The sequence below is a fragment of the Carcharodon carcharias genome, chromosome 12, assembly GCF_017639515.1.
Source record: "Carcharodon carcharias isolate sCarCar2 chromosome 12, sCarCar2.pri, whole genome shotgun sequence".
In the NCBI taxonomy this organism is placed as follows: Eukaryota; Metazoa; Chordata; class Chondrichthyes; order Lamniformes; family Lamnidae; genus Carcharodon; species Carcharodon carcharias.
This window is the reverse complement of record NC_054478.1, coordinates 95,585,338-95,608,720: the sequence shown is the minus strand read 5'-3', so window position 1 is coordinate 95,608,720 and position 23,383 is coordinate 95,585,338.

The window sequence follows — 23,383 nt, the reverse complement described above, 5'->3', positions numbered from 1 at the left end:
GGGACTCTCTTCCTCAAAGGCAGTGGATGCAGAGTCTTTGAATATTTTTAAGGCACAGCTCGATAGATTCTTGATAAGCAAGGAGGTAAAAGGATATTGGGGGTAGCCAGTTACATGGAATTGAGGTTACAATCAGATCAGCCATGATCTTATTGAATAATGGAGCAGGTTTGAGTTGCTGAGTGGCCTATTCCTGTTCTTAATTTGTATGTTCCTATGTAACGTGCATGCTAACGTCCTCATCAAAATGGTGTCCAACGAGCTTGCACCCAAAGTGTGAGGAGTGACATGGGCTCCATTTTTCACACAAAATAGCACCCATCTGGGTGCTGCAGAGCCAAATTTTGCCCATGAGTTATAAATTGAGAGATGGGCTTTTCATGAAGGATCTATAATTTCATGATTGTCAGTCAAAAGAAGGGTGTTCGACATCACACCTAAGTGTAGGTATTGAGGTCAACAACTGTCAGTTTGAACTCTGGAATATACAGCCAGCATTAATTCACATATATTTCAGGGAAGCTACTTCTTTGCAGAAACAATGCCTATTTCCTTCTTTGAGTGCCAGATCCTTCACTCCAAAATATTCTTGAAAGTGGCACAGAAATTACACAAGAGCTAGGGGTAAACTGGCTCTCTTGAAAGGGCGCATAATTCTTGAGAAAGCTCAAGGAAATAAGGAACGTTGAGAATACAGGGTTACAGAACCATTCAAGGGACAGTTGAAAAGTATCCCAATTTTCCATAGGGGCAATCTATTCCTAAACATTAGCCATCCAATACAGCTAGCCAACAGTCTGCTCACTGGGACGGGTAGCTTTCTATTGTGTTTCCTTGCTGCTCCACAGTCCTGCTGCAATTTTCAGTCGTTTTTGATTTTTTAAAGGCTTCATTCTAGATGACCTCCTTCCCTTCAGCAGTACTTCTGTTTGAAGCTCAGAATACTAAATGCCAATGGATACTTAAAATAGGTAACCCTGCCAATTTTAGCAGAGTCAGTACTGAATAGCATCTACAGCTGTGTGAGCTGTGTGTAGACCCTCGGTATGCAAACACCAATTGTGTCACTACGTGCTGAGGTTATACCTGCCCCTAGCGTTATGAAGGATGGGTCAGACCACGTCCTTATGGAACACTCTAAGTAGTTGGAGCGTGCCACCTGACCTGTCCTTCGTGGTGAAATTTATGCAGAAAAAAGTCCATCCAGCAGTGGTCTGTACATAACGTCCTTGAGGCCCTGTGTGAAAAAGGGATGGTGGATCCTGTCAGATGGTTCCCTGAGCAGATTATTAAAGTCATTTGGCAGAATGCCTCAATGCCAGAACTTTCAAACTAGCACCAAGACACAGCTTGGCTGGTGGTGAGAAAGACCCTCCCCGCCAGATCCTTCCTATACACCCAGGGTCTCATCCTCTCTGTATGTTGCCCTTGGGGGGAGCTGCAATAAGGAAGAGACTATCACCCACCTCCTTCTGGAATGTGCCTTTGCAAAGAAGGTCTGGGGAGAGATGCAATGGTTTTTGTCAAGGCTCATCCTGAGCAGCACCATGACTCAGGACTCTGTGCTCTACGGGCTGTTCCCAGGGACACACAATGAGATAAACATCAACTGCAGCTGGAAGATTATCAACTTGGTGAAAGATGCTATTTGGTCTGCCCAAAACTTGCTGGTCTTCTGGTGCAAAGAATTGTCCACGACCAAGTGTTGCAGACTGGCACATTCCAAGGTCCAGAACTATGTGCTGAGGGTCGCACTAAAGTTTGGGGTAACCATCCCTGAGGCACAATGAGGAAAGGCCACTGTCTAAGGTCTTTCAGCCATAGTACACTGGAGACTGGCCAAAACCCTTCAGGCTGTATTTTGACATGTAATGAATGAATTTTGTAAAAGTTAAGTGTTATTGTAAATGTAGTGAGTAATGTATAGTACTGTAAGAAACCAATTTATTTTGTACATTATGTAATATCAACTTTGAACAGTCATGTCATGTACTTTTACAAATTTTATGAATAAAGTATATTTTTTGGGAAAGAAAAGTCCTGGCATTGAGGCACAAAACTGATGCAAATGGTCCTGTGGATTACCCCTTGTGGCTCAGCATGGACACATGAGTTGCTGCATTTATTACCACCCCTTTATAGAACCATAGAAAAGTTACAGCACAGAAGGAGGCCATTCGGCCCATCTTGTCCATGCCAGCCCAAGACACCCAGGTGCCCTTTCTAATCCCACTTTCCTGCACCCAGCCCATAGCCCTGCAGCCTACAGCACTTTAGATGCAGATCCAGGTACTTCTTAAAAGAGTTTAAAGATTCTGCCTCTACTACCAACTTGGGCAGTGAATTCCAGACACCCAGTACCCTCTGCGTAAAAAAGTTCTTCCACATGTCCTCCCTATACCTTCTGCCACTTATCTTGAATCTATGTTCCCTGGTTCTAGAATTCTCCATCAAGGGAAACAATTTTATTCTGCCCACTCTATCTATTCCCCTCATAGTTTTGTACACCTCAATCAAGTCACCTCTCAGCCTTCTTTGTTCCAGGGAAAATAACCCCAACCTATCCAATCTCTCCTCATAGCTACACTTTTCTAACTCTGGCAACATTCTTGTAAACCTCCTCTGCACTCTCTCCAGAGCTATTACATCCTACCTGTAATGTGGTGACCAGAACTGCACACGATACTCCATTGTGCCCTCACCAGTGTTTTATACAATTCCAACATTATATCTTTACTTTTATATTCTATACCTCTGCCAATGAAGGAGAGCATTCCATATGCCTTCTTTACAACCTTGTCTACTTGAACTGCCGCCTTCATGGACCTGTGTACTTGTATGCCAAGATCTCTTACTTCATCTACCCCTCTTAGTATATTCCCATTTATTGTGTAATCCTTGTAACCCTTTGACCTCCTTAAATGTATGACCTCACACTTCTCTATGTTAAAATCCATCTGCCACTTTACCGCCCACTCCGCCAACTTTTCCTTGGGAATACCTTCATTTCTCACTCGCTACTAATTCATAGGCATTTCTTCGCCATGATTGATATTTTCAGTCCATGTGGCTATTCTTGGATCATTATACTGCCCCTTTACCTGAAAATTTGATTCATGTCTCTTAGGAAGGCTCTACAACAGCTGGGAGCAAAGAAAGAATCAGCAAATGAATTATTCATGATGCAAAAGCCTTTTCAACTGAATTCCACAAGATACTATTTGCTTTGTTCTAACAGCAAATCCATTGTCAATTTTCTGTTCATTGCTTTATATTGACATTTAGTTTTATAAATTAATTACAATTGGATTTATTTATATCTGGTACAATTATAAACAATGCAGAAATAAATGAAGCAATGACAAAATCCAAAGTTAGTGGTGCCCTCTGTGATGGTGTTAAATGGATTGACATGGCTTATGATTAATACCTTAGATATTAAAGAGGCAATGAAATATGGGATCTCCAGGCAATGAATTGAAGTCAAATTGAAAAGGGAAGCAATTTGTCTACCATCAATTTCTATCACTGCTGGTGCTTTCAATGTCACAGCTGTTGTATCAAGCAACTGCAGTATCCTTAATCTTGTGTGAAATGATTGTCTATTTAATTTGCATTTTGTTGTTGTCACTAAACATATACTCCAGTATGAAGAGGTTTCTTGAACTGTTGCTTTTTAAATTGAGGATGATAAGCTTTGTGCAACTGCAATAAGCATCAACTCAATATAGAAATATGTTTTGATATTGATTTAGTGAACAGAGCCATAACTCATTTTAAATGCAACTTCTGGCAAAACCTTAGCAGATTTTATATTTTGCAGTTATATTTGGTCTTCAGATGGCAAAGATTTGTATCAATGTATTAAGAGGTTCTGCATTTGAGTGTACTTCCTATTTACTGATCCTGAGTTACTTCCTGCTATCACTGGTCGCTGAATCTGTCAATCACGCTGAAACCGATAATATATCCATCTATTCATTGAGTCCTTGCAGCTCCTGATTTTGCAATGCCAGGTTAGGTAGTTAACAAATTACATCATTGGGCTGGAGTTTCCCCTGGGGCACGGGAAACAGGAGTTGGGACTGAACCCCACCTCCGGGGTGAGGGAAATAGTCACTCATTGGGATTCTCACAAAGGAACCCCCTTATCTGGCATGAGGAAAGATTCTCCAATGAAAGACACAAGGCAGAGGGTTAATCAGAGGCTACTCAGGGCAGCTTGTGGCTTTTCTTATGCCCAGGCAAGCAGGGAGGGCCTCTAGGGCAGAATTGTACAGCCCCTCCCGCCAGCAGGATCTTCCAATCCTGCTGAAATCAGGGGACTTTTGAACGGCCCGCTGCATTTTCCGCACCCCCCCGCCCCGATCCTTCCAGCACAGCCCACCGCCACAGTGTTGTGTAAAATTGTGCCCTCGGCCTCCTTGAAGCACTGCCCCCTTCCCCTGACTGGCCACTGGGTGCCTGCCTCCAGGCACCTAAGCTGGCCCTGCTGCTGCGTGAACTTGGAGGCCAACTGGAAAATTCCAGCCAGCTTCCTTTAATGGACTCAGGCTCTTAGTGAGCCAGATCGGCTACCTGCTGCGTGTGGGTGGGTAGCCCTGCCAGCCTTCAACCTGCCTCTGGAAAAATTACCCAGTGGCAGGATAGAGCAGGGAAATGGGCACTCCAGCTAGCGGGGAGAATTTTCAGCCCCACCCGCCTTGGATCCCGACCCCGGTGAGGACCGAAAATGTAACCCATAAGGTCGCTGCCAGAATTGATTTAAATATGGCTTTCAGCTTCCCACTTCTCTTTAATAACCATCCTTTATCCACTACACTCAGTCTTATATTCAAAGGTGCTACTCCCATCTCTTATCCCCAGTCTCAGTATACCATGTTAAGTAAAAACTCCTGCCCCCAAACATGAGTATTGGTTTTTAAATTAAACACTTATAGACAATTACAGTGCTAAACCAACTTGAAGCTGATTCCCAGTCATGCAGCTGTACTTAATGTGTAGACGGAGTCACATAATGGGGGGCCCTCACAGAGGAAGTGCTATTTATTGTTCAAGTAAGATAAACTTTTCTAGCTCTTTACTGGAGAAGTCCAACGTGTCTTTCAAACTTTTGGGAGGCAGAATGGAAAAATTGTTCTTTACCTCTATTTCTCACTGCCACCCACTACACGAGCCAAGGACCCTTGAATCTCCCCTCACCCTACTCCGACTTCCCCTGTGGAATCCTGTCACAGTTGTCATCTGGTCAGATGAAGAGCCATCACTTATATTTGTGCCCAAAATTCTCAGAATACCACAGCTGGAGGATGTTTTCTGTGCACAGTATTCCAGCATATATAACAGTGATTCTCTGTGCAACTACAGACATGTCTTCACTTTAAGAAAAATTATGAGGATGAGATTTAATAGCTATTTTCCAATAAGAGAGATTTACAAAAAAGGCTGAGAGTGTGACTGAGAGTGATAGAAAAAAAGAATGAGAAAGAAGAAGGTAAAAAAAAAAGAGATAAGACTTGATTGGACTTGGGCAGCTGTGTAACACAGTTGTTCAAGGTGAATTCAGTACTTTATATTTGATCTGGGGGAACAAATGGCTGCAGAACGATGAGTTAGTCAAACTTAAAGGAAAAAGGGTTCTACAGGTTACATTTAACAAAGGTAATTCAAAAGAAGATATTTCTGAGCCATTTCATTTGAAAACTGTAGAATTATATAAGAATTTATGGGCAGGATTTTTCAGTAGGCGTGCAGGGGCGGGCCTGACACGTCAACATGTAAAACGAAGCATGATGGCATTGGGCATGCGCTCCGATGTCAGCACGCAGTCCTGCGATATTTCGTTTGGTGGACGCGCGCTGGAGTTGACTGCGTGCCCACTGAAATGTAACCAGCTTATTAAGGCCATTAACAAAGCAATTATTGTAACTGTTAATGCTGCTCATCCAACCTTAAGATTGGTGGGCTGGCGAAAAGCCCAAGCGGCTTACGCGTTTTTTAGGAAACCTCATCCATGAGCGGGATGAGGTTTCCTAAAGCTTTTATTATATAAATAAATCAAAATTCATAAATATAAAAACATGCCCCATCTCATGTGACACAGTCATGAGTAGTCTAGGTCAGTGAATGCATCCTTTTATGCCATATGCTACTAAATGCACCAGCAGCCTCACACACTGCTCTATTCACCACCATTTCACTGACCTACCAACAATCTCTGTCAACTCCAACCTAAACTTCACATGCACCCCCAGGAGGCAAGCTGCAGATTCACATGTCACAGATTGCTCACATTGCCAGCTATTCAACTGTAGCATCATCCAAACACATAGCACCACACTGCCTTCCCTCTGTTTTGCAGGACAAAGTGGCTCACCACTTGAGGCAGCAGCAGTTAACTGGAACAGGCAGGCACTGTGCATGTCCTCACACCATTGGAGGAGAGGGGCTGGGAATAATTGGTGCAGCTATCAATGAGGTCGCAACAAACAGAGTCACTGAAACCATCAAGAATAGCGTTATGTTCCTACCTAATGCATCTTCTCAAATCCACTTTACCCTCATCTAGAAATCTGTTATGATGTACAATTTGCAGATGGTGTAAAAGTGCACCTTTTGCTTTTCAATCCTTTCCGCACTCCAACCTTGCCCTTGTGTCTTTGTGCTTTCAGACTCCAACCAGCGACAGGCTGAAGGCCTAGATGAAGCACAGACTGAGGAGGAAGAGCATCATCACTGATCTGAATGCACAGCCTCAGTTACTGGTACCATGTGAAGTTCAGACAGCAGCATGAAGGCCTTATGGTCAGTTACTGGGCATAAGTGAGGCTGCAGCCACAGCCAGGGGGAAAGGGTCACACAGGCGCCAGCTATCCAGAGGGTGGGGTCACACATAGGATCTGTAGAGAATTCAGATGAGGCCTTTGACGGGGTAGCAAATAGGAAAAGACTGCACACAGATCAGAGCCACATTTTGCAGCCTTACAGTTTACAGCTACCAGCCTAATAGAAGCACAATAGAAAACCTTTTTTCATAGCTTTTAAAAATAATTATATGAGAGAATGTGATATGGCTGGGTTTTCTTCACAGAAAGTGATATTTTCCTCCTGAAACTGGTTTCATTTACAAAACATGTTATTGATCATTTTTCTCAACATATTTGTGCATCTAAAAATCTCATTGCATATTCTTGCTGGAAGCCATCATTATAATACATTTCTTTCTTAGACAGTTTGTTTAATAATACAAACATACGAATTAGGAGCAGGAGTAGGCCACTCAGCCCCTCGAGCCTTCTCCTTCATTCAATAAGATCATGGTTGATCTGATAGTAACCTCAACTTCACATTTCCAGCTAACCCGATAACCTTGCACCCCCTTGTTTATCAAGAATCTATCTACCTCTGCCTAAAAAAATGTTCCAAGACTCTGCTTTCACCGTGTTTTGAGGAAGAGAGTTCCAAAGACTCACAACCCTCTGAGAGAAAAAAAATTCCTCATCTCTGTCCTAAATGGGTGACCCCTTATTTTTAAACAGTGATCCCTAGTTCTAGATTCTCCCACAAGAGGAAACATCCACATTGATCCTGTCAAGACCCTTCAGGTTCCTAAAGGCTTCAATCAAGTTGCCTCTTACTCTTCTAAACTCCAGTGGATATAAGCCTAACCTGTCCAACCTTTCCTCGTAAGACAACCGGCCCATTCCAAGTATTAGTTTAGTAAACCTTCTTTGAACTGCTTCCAACACAGTTACATCCTTCCTTAAATAAGGAGGCCAATACTGTACACATTACTCCAGATGTGGTCGTACCAATGCCCTGTACAACTGAAACATACTCTCCCTAGTTTTGTATTTTGTATTCAATTCCCCTCACAATAAATGATAACATTCAATTAGCTTTCCTAATTACTTGCTATACCTGCATTCTAGCCTTTTGTGATTCATGCACTAGGACACCCAGATCTCTCTGCAGTTTCATATAGATAATATTGAATAGCACATTTGAGTTTGTAAGTATAGTTCATTTTTATACAGACCAAGAACATTTTGGTTCATATCTTTGGGTCAGCGATGAAGTGGAGATGTACACCATCAACTGCGTTTGAAAGTGCAGTGTTACTTTTCTCATTGGCTCTCACTGAGACTTCCTCTCCCGACTGCAGCACAGCACATCATCAAAGAAACTCAGAAGGATGAGTGGTGAGGTGCAGATATGGTAATGCCACGCTCTCTTTGATGTCATCAGAGGGAGGCATACCCTTGAGGTAGCTGCGTTCCAGTGTTCTGGTAGGTAAGTTCAAGTTCTTAATCTGTTTTTTTAAAAACTATTTCAACTATTTTAACACTCTCAGTAAGCTTGCTTTCAAACTTTCCTTTACTCAACTATTTATTCTAGCTGTCTCCCTCATTCCCCACCTCTGTTCACACACCACCACCACCACACAGAACCCACCCCCCCACCCCTCCACCCACCACACACAAAACACCTGGCTCTGTTCACCCTCTTCCCCACCCTGGCACACTTATGCAAGATGCACTACGGCAACTTGGCAAACCTCCTTTGACAGCATATTCCAAACTTGCAAACTTCCACTACCCCCTAAAAGGACAAGGGCAGTAGATGCTTGTGAACACTTTCACCTGCAGATTCACCTCCAAACCAGTGAGCATCATAGCTTGAAAATATATCGCCATTCCTTCACTGTCACTGGGGCAAAATCCTAGAACTCCCTTCCTAACAGCACTGTGTACCTATGCCACATGGACTGCAGCGGTTCAAGAAGGCAGCTCACCACCACCTTCTCAAAAGCAATTAGAGATGGGCAACAAAATCTGGCCATGCCATTGGCACTCACTTCCCATGAAAGAATAAAAATAAACCCTGGCTCTTTTCTGACATTAGTGGGGCTGAGGAGCCAGGGGTGCAGAGGGAGGGGAGAGGGGTACAGGGGCTGAACCTATAGGAACAGCCCTAAATAAATCAGTGTAAATAACTTAAGCATGCAATCATGTTTGAACTGATGTCATGAGAGAATTGCTTACTTCCCTACTAGTTGTCGATAGCTCCTAACTAAATGTGAGAAAGTTAAAAATTAGAGGGCAGCAACTTTAATTATGCTCATACTTTATTGCTATTTATGGGAGTGAACTGCTCCTTCTTGTAATGCTGCTATTCTGTGTGCTATCCTGGGAGCATCAGCATCACAATGACTGCAGTGGTTCAAGGTGATGGACCACCACCACTGTGGTAAAGTGGAGTGCTATGTACCTTTGAGAGAATGTAGTTAATTGACCATGTGACTATATTGACCAATCGTTACACAATGTGGGCTACTTGGGTAACTGTAGGTCTAGCGCTGGAGGTGATTGAAGAAGCACACCTTGTGTTACTGCTCTGTTCTTAGTTCCAATAAAACACCTGTGTTTGTTCAGTTAATAGATCTCTCTGCCTATATTGTTTCAAGCACCAATTAATGTGTTAATATCAAAGGCGCAGTTAGTGTTCGCCGGACAAAGTGAACCTGATAAACAAAAACATAAAAACGACTTTCCCAGATCCAGCATGGATGGGCAATAAATGGGGCCTTGCTGTCCCATGGACAGATCTTTAAGATGTACAGTGGTAAATGCATTTAAAATAATGGCAATAAAAAAAAGACAAAAAATTGCTGCCTCATACGTGCAGTTTTCTTCTCACAGCAATGTCTAATTGTTCTGATCTTATTTGTTTAAAGTATGACATATACACTAGGTAGGTACAACTGTAACAGATGGATAATTAACAGATTCATATTTACAATGAAAATAACAGGATGTGGATTTTAAAACTTGCCCTAATATTGCACAACACTAAACAGGCCCCAGCACCATCTTTATCATGTAAATATATTTAATACAAGATTATTTCCAATAGAAATAAGTAGTTGAAACTTCATTTAAAAAAGAGTACTTAAGTAATGAACTACATAAAGAATATGCATCCCCTCAACTTCCAGAAAGAACTACAAACAAGTTCAGTGCAGTCACATGCATGTAAATGACACAAGTACACAATACACCTATAAAAGGTATTAGATTATATTACAAGTGGCCATCTTATTAAAAGTGGCCGTCATTGCAAAAGGGCTATTTATTCAAATATTTTATGTATTTGTATAATTGTTTTCCATATTTTTTTTCGAAATTAATTTTTAACCTTTCACTAATGCATCTCCTTTGTGGCCCATTACTTCCTAAAATATTTTCCAGGTCAGAAAACTGAGACAATTTTTTGCCCAATGCCTGCCAATACTTTCTTCTTACCATGTGCTGGTAGGTGTTTATGATTGGCTCACAACAACTTACTATCAGATCATTTCCTTCTCTGCAGGGAAGAGTTGGGAATTAAGTCAGAAAAACTCTAATAGAATGACACACTATTCTGCAATATCATTATATTTTTAGGCAAAGAAAATTTGTATTGAAATGCTAAAGATAATTGGGTCTTTTTATGAACAACAAGCTTTATAATAGTAATCATAGTATATGCTGGTACACAGCATATATATTGACATTTTTACTGAAAATCATTACTATTGTTTAAACCAAGCATTCCATGGCAAAACACCTCACAGATCTTGTTTGCCATAGATGTCTCAAGTTGGTGCAGGAAACCAAAGTTATTCAACATTTTACTTGGTGGCTTTAATGTGCAAAATTTACCCCACAACTACCCCACAAGAGTGTGTGGAAAACAGACATGCTGCAGATAAAGAAGGAGACATTTGGAAGTATGATTAAAACTCTGGTTAAAGAGATAGGTTATGTGGTGGTAAGAAAACTGTATGGTAGATAGGTTATTCCAGATAACGGGATTTAGGCAGCTGTATCAGAAGAATGACAATGTGGCGAAGTGCGGAGGGAAAGAAAGACAGACCTGCACTTATATAGCACCTTTTATGACCTCAGGATTCCCCAGAGCACTTGACAGCCATTTATGCCCTTTTGAAGCATTGTCACTGTTGTAATGCAGGGAATATGGTAGCCAATTGGGCACAGCAAGCAGCACATATAATAATGATCGGATAATTTTATGGAATGTTGATTGAAGGATAAACATTTGCCAGGATGCTGGTCTTCGTTGAAATCATGCCATGGAGGAGGTAGATGTTTTTCTTTCCAACTCCCTCAGTACTCCATCATCCTAGATTTTACACTCAAATCTCTGGAGTGGGGCTTGAACCCACATCTTCTAATTTAAAGGAGGGAATATTTTTCACTAAGCTAATGTTGCAATTGTGATCAGGCTATATGGCTGGATGAGGTTACTGAAATACTGAGAGGTGAAGTCAATGAGGCAGTTAAATTAAGTAAACAGATTTATGAATTTAAGCCAGGTTTGTCCAACCTTTTCATATGGGAAGGCTATTTCAATTTTTTTCTCATTCAAGGGGCCAATGAACAAATTTCAGCAAGATAATGTTTAGTACAACATTAATGTAAATTTAGACAAAAGAAACAAAGTTAAAGCAATAAATTGATAATTTTTAAAAAAAATTAATATAAATGACCATTAAAAGCGCCAAGTAGCAGAGTTAACCAATCAAACTTTTTTTTGCCTTTTCACTTAAGAAGCTGAGCTAGAGAGACAGACTAGGTCCCAAGTCTTGGCCACCGGGGAAGGGGTGGGAACCGGGGCTGAGATAAGGAGTTGGGTTTAACTAACACAGACCTTGTGTTTGTCTCTGGTGGCACACACTCTGTGCTGACCTCGTCGGAATTCATATGGCAGTCGGGGTCGTAAGCAAATTGCTTTTCAGTCCGGGGTTTTCCTCCTCCTTCCCTGGCCTGCTTTGTGGAGAGGTATTAGGGAGGGAGGAGGAGGACGGGAAAGTGTGTTCAGCTCACTCTCAGTCTCAAGGTTGTCGCTCTCATCCACACACACACAAACTCTAACTCACTCACTCACTCACATAAACCACTCAGTCACACAGACTCAACAGAATTACTCACACAGACTCATTCACTCACAGACTCACACACGCACACAGACACACAGGCTGGATTTTCCAGTCCCACTGTGGCAGGTCCCACTGTGGGGGATGGGGCAACACAGCCAAAAGTCCATTGACTTTCAGCAGGACCGGACAATCCCAGTAGCCGGCGGGGCCAGAAAATCCTGCCCACAGGCTCACTCACACACACAGGCTCACTCACACACACACAGACTCATTCAAACACATACAGACTCACTCAAACACACACACAGACTCACTCACACACACAGGCTCACTCACACACACACAGACTCATTCAAACACATACTGACTCACTCAAACACACACACAGACTCACTCACACACACAGGCTCACTCACACACACACAGACTCATTCAAACACATACAGACTCACTCAAACACACACAGACTCACTCACACACACAGGCTCACTCATACACACACAGGCTCACTCATACACACACAGGCTCACTCACACACACACAGGCTCACTCACACACACTGACTCACACACACACACAGACTTACTCACACACACAGGCTCACTCACACACACAGGCTCACTCACACACACAGACTTACACACACAGGCTCACTCAAACACACAGGCTCACTCACACACACAGACTCACTCACACACACAGGCTCACTCATACACACACAGGCTCACTCACACACACACAGGCTCACTCACACACACACAGGATCACTCACACACACTGACTCACACACACACACAGACTTACTCACACACACAGACTTACTCACACACACAGGCTCACTCACACACACAGACTTACACACACAGGCTCACTCAAACACACAGGCTCACTCACACACACAGAGTCACTCACACACAGGCTCACTCACACACACACAGGCTCACACACACACACACACACACACAGGCTCACTCACACACACACACACACACACAGGCTCACTCACACACACACACAGAGTCACTCACACACAGGCTCACTCACACACACAGGCTCACTCACACACACACAGACTCACACACACACACACAGGCTCACTCATACACACAGACTCACTCACATAGACACACAGGGTGGAATCATCCCATACTTGCACTAAGTGTGGTAGTGGGAGTGAAAAAAAGACATTTTACCTACAAACTGCAATGGCAGTTCTTCACACCGTTTCACCCCCTTGCAGCCTCATAAATTATGCAGTCACGGGAAACACTCCAGGTCATTGGCAGCTGGCCTCTGATTGGCCCTTCACACCATTAGCTCGCTGCTTCCTCATGCTGGGTGCCATATTTAAAATACAGCTGTGCGCACACTTCTCAATGCTTGCAGCCCAGGGCTGCTCCACTGAAGATATGGCCCTGAAAGCCAAGAAGACTGTAGCCCCCCGATTCAGTGATGCATCCCTGGGACGCTTCTAGATGCCCTGGATGTCCGCCACCAAGTTCTCTACGCCCACTTAGGCTGCAGGAGGCCCATCAGTCTCACCACTCTGGCTTGGGAGGCAGTGGCAGAGGTGGTCAGTGCCAACGCTGCACACAACAGATTGGCCATCCAGCACAGAAAACGGATGAATAATTTCATCCATGCCACCTGAGTAAGTCAACCATCTCATCAGCCTAAACTCACACTCACGAGCCCATCACACATTCACTGGCATCTCACTCACTGCCAGCTCAAAGGACATCACCACTCACTCTCTCACACACACACACTCACATCTCCATCTGGCCTCATCTCTGGAGATTGCCCCCTCACACCATCCATGGTTCCTCTCAGCACACATGCACACCTGACATCCTTCTCATGTTGCCTGGCATGTGCTTTGCTCACACTCTCTCCAACTCATGCACAATCAATGGGAGAGGTCCGAGACCAGTGATGGAGTGCTGGACATTAAGGTCTTCACTCTGTTCGAGAGTCGTGCTTGAAACTGGCCGGAGAGGACGCGAACAGTTCCTGCAGCAATGGTGAGATCAGTGGCAAACACCCACGTGAGGATTTTCCACCAAATGATCCCTCTCTCAACGATATTCTGAGTCCATTGTTCTGTGTTCATCGCAGCAGCCAAGCACTAATAATTTCCACTTTCTATCCTAGGTGCATCTGACACATCGCCCATCAGGCAACGTTGAGCCTGATCCCATCGCCGAGAGCACCTTGGATGAGAACCCTGAGGGCAACACCATTGAAATCCCATCATGACTCTCACCCACAACCTCCACCAGCGCACCTCATTGGGACCTAGATGAATAGTAGCCTCGGGATCACAATCTGGTGAGCACAGCACGCAATCTGTTCCACAGCAAGCGGAGGCAGGGACATGCTTGGTTGCCGGCAGTCGGAGGACTGATAAAGGCATGGAATCTGCTAAGTCTGAGTCAGGGGATGAGCATCTGGACTTGATCCTCAATCAGTTGGTGGAGCTGCAAAGACAATCATGGGAACATCAGGAAGAGATATCTGGTGCCCTTCTCAAATTGCAAGGGACAACGGAGGAGTCATCCGCCTTCAGACCAAGGTGAGAGTATCGGCATGCCAACACATCCACGTCAACATAGGCATGATGGCCACCGTCATGGAGACTTTGGTACAGGACATCAGTCCTGAGCTGTTGTACAGGCTGAACTTCATTGCTGACACCATAGTTGGCCTCCAACAGTGTCAACAGGAGGAGGGTGTGGGGCAGCTCAATCTCACTCCAGCTTGCCCTTCTCCTCAAGGAGTCAGCCAAGGGCCATTGGGCAACCATAGGGAGGAGGATCAGCAGCTTGATACCCCGGGGCAATCCACCCAGTAACTCCAGGAAGGTACAGCTGATTGAAATTCCCGCTCCCTGTGACTCCCACAGCTCCAGCCCCACAAGCCAAGGAGGGTGCAGCTGGCCCACGGCAGGACACCGACAGAAGGCCAGGGCCCTCCAGGTCTCAGCCCTCCAGAGGACGCACGCCAAAGTCATCACAAACGAGGCATAGTAGTCAGCCGGCTGTCTCTACCTCCGCTGTGGATGTTGGGGGAGCACCAAGATATAGTGGCAGCATTAGGATGATTAAGAAGATGTAGTTGCACAGCCTGGGCATGGGTGTTAATCACTTGCATATAATGTTCACTGTTTTAAATAAATGCCCAAGGATGCCTCTTTGCTTATGGCTCCTTGTTATGATGAGCTGTGTTCATGTCACTCAGATGTGAAACCTTGGTCCCTGTGCAAAATAAAGGCAGTTGTCTCAATCCAGGGCCTGTTCCCTGTGCAGTGTGTAACCTTCAAACCAAAGTGATGGTCCATCTTAACACACACTGGACACGTTTGTGATGCCTGCACCTCGATGGTGCTTGTCATTGCTGCCAGAATGTTGTGGACAGGCAATCCAGGCATTCTATCTGTGTGCACTCAGCACCTGGCCCCCTATCACTTCAGCATGTGTCCGGTGACACGGTGCTCCTGAAGGGGTCAGGTGTTGAAGGCTGACTAAGGGTGAGGTGCACTTGAAGTTTCATGGCTGTGTCTCCATGATATGACCCTGATCACACAGCACTTTAGGGATTTAAAAAAAATAAAATATTTATAATGAAAATAAAATATTTCAAGCACACACATAAGACTACAATTACTACAATAATAATTCCTAAAATTCCTAATTACCCTAAGCCTCAGTTACACTCCCTTTAAGGCAACTGTCCACAACAGACTTATATTTAAAACAAACTCAGCAAGTTAACACAATAACCAAGATAGTGGAATTCCAAATGGCTTTTCTCCAGCTTCCATTTAGTTAGACAGCACAGTAATGCACAAATACTGGAGGCTTCATTAACTTTCAAGGTGCCAATATTGCCAGTAATCTTTGGGAAAGACAAACACATTCCTTAGCCTTGCTTATCTGGCTAGTTGTAAACAGACTAAGACCCCATTTGAAATCCAAATATCTCTTCATTAACTAAAAATGCAAGTTCCCTTCACACCTTGCACGCTAAGCCAGCATCCATGTTTACTCATTAGCATGTCAACCATCCAGCTTCTTTGGATGATTTAAATTTGCAGTCTACTTGTCTACAAATGTAATTAAAGCACACACAGACAGACCCAACGATGCTTACCCCCATAAACCTACTTCACAATAAATCAGAAATATATTTTGCAAAATTATACTTTCATGACACTGCCATCCTTATGGAAAAATGAACCCTCATAATTTAAAAAGATGGCTTTTTTTTTAACCAACTTACACTATCTACTATACTTATGTATATACCCACACTATTACATTACCAGATGCATGCATTAACATAATATATGACACAAAGATTGACCAGGTGATTAACAGTGAGGTTGAGTGTCTTGGGCTACGGGAAGATACAGACGGGATGGTCAAACGGGCAGATAAGTGGCAGATGGAATTTAACCCTGGAAAGTGAGAGGTGATACACTTTGGAAGGAGTAATTTGGCAAGGAAGTAGTCAATGAATGGCTTGACACTAGGAAGTTCTGAGGAACAAAGGGACCTTGGCATGTGTTTCCACAGATCTCTGAAGGCGGAGGGGCATGTTAGTGGTGAAAAAAAGCATATGGGATACTTACCTTTTTCAATCGAGGCATCGATTACAAAAGTAGGGAGGTCATGTTGGAGTTTTATAGAACCTTGGTGAGGCCACAGCTGGAGTAATGTGTGCAGTTCTGGTCGCTACATTATAGGAAGGATGTGATTGCACTGGAGGGGGTGCAGAGGAGATTCACCAGGATGTTGCCTGGGATGAAACATTTAAGTTATGAAGAGAGGTTGGGTAGACCTGGGTTGTTTTTGTTGGAGCAGAGGAGACTGAGGAGTGAACTGATCGAGGTGTACAAGATTATGAGGGGCATGGACAGGGTGGATAGGGAGCAGCTGTTCCCCTTAGTTGAAGAGTCAGTCACAAGGGGACATAAGTTCAAGGTGAGGGGCAGGAGGTTTAGGGAGGGTGTGAGATAAAGCTTTTTTACCCAGCAGGTGGTGACGGTCTGGAATGTGCTGCCTGGGAGGGCGGTGGAGGCAGGTTGCCTCACATCCTTTAAAAAGTACCTGGATGAGCACGTGGTACGTCACAACATTCCAGGCCAAGTCCTGGTAAATGGGATTAGGTAGTTAGGTCAGGTGTTTCTCACATGTCGGTGCAGACTCGATGGGCCAAAGGGCCTCTTCTGCACTGTGTGATTCTGTGATTCTGTGACAAGTGAGCTGCCCTCAGGCAGCCAGGAGTCAGCCTCCGTGAATGTCTATGTGAAGATCTATGGAGTGTCCACACTGCATGTTGCCATCACCCTCCTGGAATCTAGTGACCATTAGGGCCTCCACTGCATCTCCATGACATGAGCCTGAGCACTGAGAGTATGTGCGCTGTCATCAGCCACACAGTAATCAAATGTTCACAGATACAAGATGAGGATGTCAGGACTGTCCTCACTGTATCTCATCATCATTCTCTACGAGTGTTGCGGCTATGAGGGCCTCCCGAGTGTGCCTGTTTCATCTGGCCAGTGCGATGGCTTCGTCGCTGGCACCATGCCTTCTAGGACCTCATCACCATTATTTCCTTCAACATCCTTCTCGTAGGAGCAGACATGCAGCTCTTCCATCTCCTCCTCAGCCAGGTCCTCCCTCTGTTGCAGTATTAGGTTGTGGGGTGCACAGGAAGTGACGATGACATGTGACATGCTCGGTGGATTATGTTTCAGTGTTTCACCGGACCAATCGAGGCACTGGAACTTCATTTTTCAAAATGCCTATCGTTTGCTCCACCAAAGTACGGGTTCTGGCATGAGCCTCATTGTACCATCACTCTGCTGCGGTCTGAGATCACCGCATGGGCGCCATTAGTCAGGTCCTCTGTAGGTAGCGCCTGTCCCTGAGGAGCCAACCCTGCAGCCTCTGTGGACCCTGGAAGATGTCAGGGGTCTGAGACCTGCTGAGGATGTGGGAGTCATGGGCGCTCCCTGGAATCATGCACAGATCTGGAGGATGCATTTGTGCTGGCCGCAGGCCAACTGAATATTCAGCAAGTGGAAGCCCTTGTGGTTGACTTAGTTGGCTGCTTGTTGCCATGTAGATCTAAGCACCATGTGAGTGCAGTTGATGGCTCCCTCCACCTGTGGAAAACCAGGGATCTGCACAAATCCCAGCATTCTCACCTCCTGGCTTTCCTGATCTTGGGCGCAAAGCACACAGTTCAGTGTCTTTGTGAACATGGCGTCGGTTAACTCCTGGATACACTTGTGCGTGGAGGCTTGCGAGATCCCACACAGATCACCTGTGGAGCACTGAGAGGAGCCACTGGCATAAAAATTGAGCGCTATGGTCACTTTCAAGGCCATTGGTGGTGAATGCCCTCCATGCCCCTGTAGTGCCAAATCCTGCAGCAGGTGGCATATCTGACCGACCATTGCGGCATTGGTTCTTAGTCATCTGCAGGATTGACAGGCACTGTCCACAGACTCTGGGCCTAGTGAAGCACCAATGAGTGACGGCTCACTGTGTATCTTCAGCTGCGTGCGCAGCAGGCTCTGCCTCCCCTTCATCTTGAGGGAGGTCCTCCTCCCTTTGCCAAGCCAGATGTCTCCTCCGCTCTCTTCTTCTTCTTCCTCTCTGCTCCCTGTAATCCAGGAGGCATACCACTAAATCACCAGGTTCCATGATCCTGATGTTCTCCTCCTGAAGCATCAAAGAGAGAAATGCGAGGGTTAGCATATGTGTCCTCAGAACCACTCTTGGTTAAGTCTGAAGGCCACTTCACGCATACAGGAGATTGCTGGCCACCACTTGGATGGCCGTGTGTAGTGTGCTTCATGGATGTCTGAAACCCCACCCACCTCTGCCCCACTCCACTTGACTGACTGGCGGCAGCTTCAACCATTGGACTGCATGCTGTGCTCACAGCTCAGGCGCAGGCATTCTCCTAACCCGTGCTGCAAGGTTGTGCTGTTAGCTGGAACCATGGTGGATGCTGCTCCAAACCTTAATAAAGTCACTGCAAGGGGCTGTGAGCACCTCCACCAATGACTGTGCCACGGCCACCAGGGAGGTTGTACAATTTGCCCTGTCGGCCAATTGTTCTGCTTCCCCCTAAAACACACATTAATTTACAGTCTGCACCCAAGGGGTAGAAAGTTCTGGAGCATTTGGTGGCACTTTCATGCTTTGGCGTTGCTTGAGTGGGCAGAAAAGCTTCAGAGACCCAACTCCAAGCAGGTCAATGGAGCTGCAGCTGAACGGTCTCAGCTGTGGAAGAATGCTCACTTTTGATGCTTCTCTCACCCACCAACCACCACCCTGCTCCCACACCCCACCATGTGGTTGCGTATTTCCTTCAGTCTGTGCTGCCTTGCTCCCCATTCTCCCCCCGGTCTCACCCGCACTGGAGGCCTTGCCCTGGCACCACGTCGAAAGCCAGCTGGGAAAAAGCGACTTGCCTATGCCCTCCTGCTTTTCTTTGGTGTCTAACGGACGATGCTTATGAGCACTGCGCAAGGTCGTGTGCGCTCACCTCTGAGTTCCCCTCGAAGTTCAGGTTGCCAGAGTGCACACCTTTTAAAGGCAGTCATGAAGCACGCCATTCTAAAGTCACACTGATGTGGGCGGTAAATTTGACACGGAGCAAGACTCCGGCGAGCAGGACTTATGATGAGATGCTGCAGTGGTGAAATTAGGTTCCTGAAGTGTGGAGGTGGGAAACAGGCCTGTCGTTGACGGGTTGAGTGGAGAATCGCAAACCTGGCTCACGACGGTGTGAAACTGATTTTTGGGCTTCTCGCCATATTGTCCACTCACACCCATCGCCAACAGGACCAGACAAATCCGCCCACAGACTCGCTCACACAGACTTACTCTCAAAGACTCACACAATCACATGGGCTCATACACTGCATAGACTCACTCACACTCACTCATACAGACTCACACTCACAGGCTCATTGGTCGGGATTTTCTGTGTCCACTGGCATCGGGCGTACTCGATGGCGTGAGTGGATAATATGGCGAGAAGGCCAAAAATTGATTTCACAACGCCGTGAAACCAATTTGCGATCGTCCACTTTACCCACCGATGGTGGGCTGCGTTCCCCGCCATCAGATGTCGGGAACCTCACTGTAATACATCAGTATATCATTATAAGGCCAGCCCACCAAAATCATCCACCCCCACCCTCCCAGCCCCCGGTGGATCGTCCGCCCACGTCAGCAGGAAAACGTGCCAGTGTAGGACACGTCTTGACAACTTTCACATGCAGAAGTCGGCACTTACAGCCAGGGCCTTGCTCACATCGCGGACATTCTAGGAGCAGAAGATGCTGGAGCCCAACACCAACAGGATCCTGGAGGAACATCCATGGGATGCCAGGTGGATTCTCATGGACATGGTTCTGCTGTGAAGCAGCTCACGGAAGATGGAAAGTCACCAGTGATGCTCAGAATGGATGATGGTAAAGGGGGTGAGACAGGAAGGTCTAGGATCGACTGGGAGGGGAAGAGGTGTCAGAGGGTGAGGTGGGAGGAGGGGAATAAATGTGTCGGGCGGGTGATTTTGGTAGGGGGGAATGAAGGTGGCGGGCGGGTGATTTTAGTAGGGGGGAATGAAGGTGGCGGGGGTGAGGTTGGGGCAGAGGGACTACGGGGGAGGAGAGGGTAACGGGAGAGAAGTTGGCAACTAGGGAGGTAGGTGTGCGGGGGGTTGGAAGGTGTAAGGGAAGGAGTTTGGAAGAGGCAAGGAATGTGGAGAAGGGAGCGAGTCCAGGGAGAGGAAGGAATGCAGAGAGAGGAGGAAATCTGAGGAGGGGAAGGAGTGTGGAGAGGGGAGGGAGTCTGGGGGAAGGAAGAAGTGCGGAGAGGTGAAGGAGTAAGGATGGAGGAAGAAGTAAGGGTGGAGGAAGGAGTTCGGAAGGGGGAAGGAGTAAAGCTGGAGGAAAAAGTAAGGGTATCTGAGGCAGTCATGAAGGGGTAAGAAGTAAGGCTGGAGGAAGAAGTGAGACTGGAGGAAGATGTAAGGCTGGAGGAAGATATAAGGCTGGAAGAAGGAGTTTGGGGGGGGGGGGGGGCGAGGCTAAGGGTGGCAAAAGAAGTAAGGGTATCTGAGGGATCCAGGAAGAGGGAGGGACTAAATGGGAGGGGAGTCTGGTGGGGGAATGGTGGAGGTCTAAGGAGGGGGAAGGACTTCTGGGGGTGGAAGAGGTTCCGGGGGGCAAGGGGTCAGGAGGGTGGAAAGGGTTACGTGGTGGGAGGGATCCAGAGGAGGGGATGTCCAGGTGAATTTGCGAGGGAGGGGTCTGATGAGTCCATGACTGCCTTCTGGGGAGTGAACTGAGGGTGGGCGTTGAATGAGGGAACGGTGAGAATGACCAAGGGCAGAGTGAGACGGTGGGCTGGGAAGGTGAGTGTTCCACGGTAGCAGTAGAAGGGACGGCGAGGGTGGTTGGTGGGGACTTGGAGGCAGACACGGACCCTGGGGTTGGGAAGGAGGAGGTTGGAGAGGTGAATGTGGATGGGAGTGAGATTTTCAGGAAGGAAGGGAACGTGTACGTTCACCAGGACATCCCCGAAGGAAAAGGGTTGTGGCTGGTAGGTCATGGAGGGGAGGTGGAAGGTGATGCCAGGGGGAAGGTGATGGGGGAAAGGACTGGGGAGCAATTGAAACACATTATCACTTCCATGCTGTCTAAGTCAAAAGTGAAAGTGAAACGAGAGTCGTGGTGGGCAGGATCAGCTGCTGCAAGGGAGTGTGATCACTGAATGGGGTGGAGATGCAGGTCAGCTCAGATGGACAACTGAAAGTGAACCCCAGCAGGCAGCATTGAAAATGCTCAGGACATTGAGGTGAGCGTGAAGGATCCGTGTGCCTGATAAAGTACTGGCATGAGGATCTGAAAGGCCCTGCCACACACAAACTCCTTGCTCCAAAATCACTCGTTGGCCAGCTGCTCCCTCCACGCTGGCAGAGGATGAGGTTTAGGGTCTCACAGGCAAAGGGCACTCAGAGGGAGAGGACAACCTCTGAGATTCCTGAATGGATGACCCAGGGGTGTCCGGCTGCCGCTCCTCTTCCCTTCGGGTGCCCGGGGCCCCAGCCTGACTCCTTGAGGGGAAGGAGCACCTGGATGGGCGTTGAGGAGTCCCATTTCCCTCTTGTGTTGCCACTGCAGGAACTCACCCGTGGCTCCCATGATGGAGTGCAGGTCTGCACACATTGCCGTGTTCTGCTGGACCAGGGTCTCCATGGCAGCCGCCATCCTCCTCATTGAGACCTCCATACATGCACATATGGGCAACACTTCATCAGAGAGCAGGCGGACGGACTCCTCCGACTCACGTGCCACCCTATTGAGCTCTTCTAACAGTTCTGTGTGATGTTCCCCTACTTTCTGCTGACTCCCCAGGATGAGTTCAAAGGCCAAATCCAGAGGCTTGATATCTGACTTGGGCCTCACAGTTGACTGATCCCCAGCAGTCCTCCGAGTGCCTGGGAGCTCACAAGTACCTGCGTCCTCCTGCTGCTGACATTTGTCCGTGCAGTGATCACCAGATCGTGAACCCGAGCCTGTACCAGTTCTAGGTCGCACCGAGGTGAGTGTCTCTGTGCTGGTGGAAGGTGTGGCTAAGCGCTGTGATAGGTCTTACCAGGCTGCTTATTTCCAGTTCTTCAATGGAAGAGGTGTCTTCTTGTCTGGAGGTGAGGACCTGGATGGAGCTGAGGGACTGGCTGGCTGAGGGCGTCAGTCACATGTCAGAGCTCCCTGTGAACCAAAGTGATAATTAGTGCATGTCAGCAGAGTCAAAAGCAGGAGAGAGAGCACTTATATTTGCTTTGAGAGAGAGATGAGGTGGTGCAGGATCCTCACGTGGGTGTTCACCTCTGAACTCACCATCACTGCAGGCACAGTCCATGTCCTCACCAGTCAGCACAATGGCACAGTCCTCAAAGTGAGTGAGGGGCCTCATATGGACCACTGCACCCCCGGTCTGGGACCTCTCCCTACTGTTGTGAGCCAGCTTCTTCTGCATGAAAACAGATGGAGAGAGTGTGAGTGGGACACATGGGCACTGCATGGAATGTTTGTGTGGTGAGCAGAGCCATGGACAGGTTGAGGACAAGAACTCAAGAGCCTGATGGATATATGAGGGTGTGTGTGAGAGCTGGTGGTGCTGTCGCTGAGGTTTGAGATCCTTGTGAATATGTGATGGGTTTGTGAGTGTGAGTTGAGAGTGATGAGAAGAGAGAGTTACCTTGGCTGAACGGATGAGACCATTCATCTTTTTTTGGCACTGGGTGGCTGTGCTTTTTTCCAGGAGATTAGTGCTGACCACTGTTGCCACCACCTCCCAAGGCACAATAATGAGGTTGCTGCCCATCCTGCCGCCAGAGCGGGGG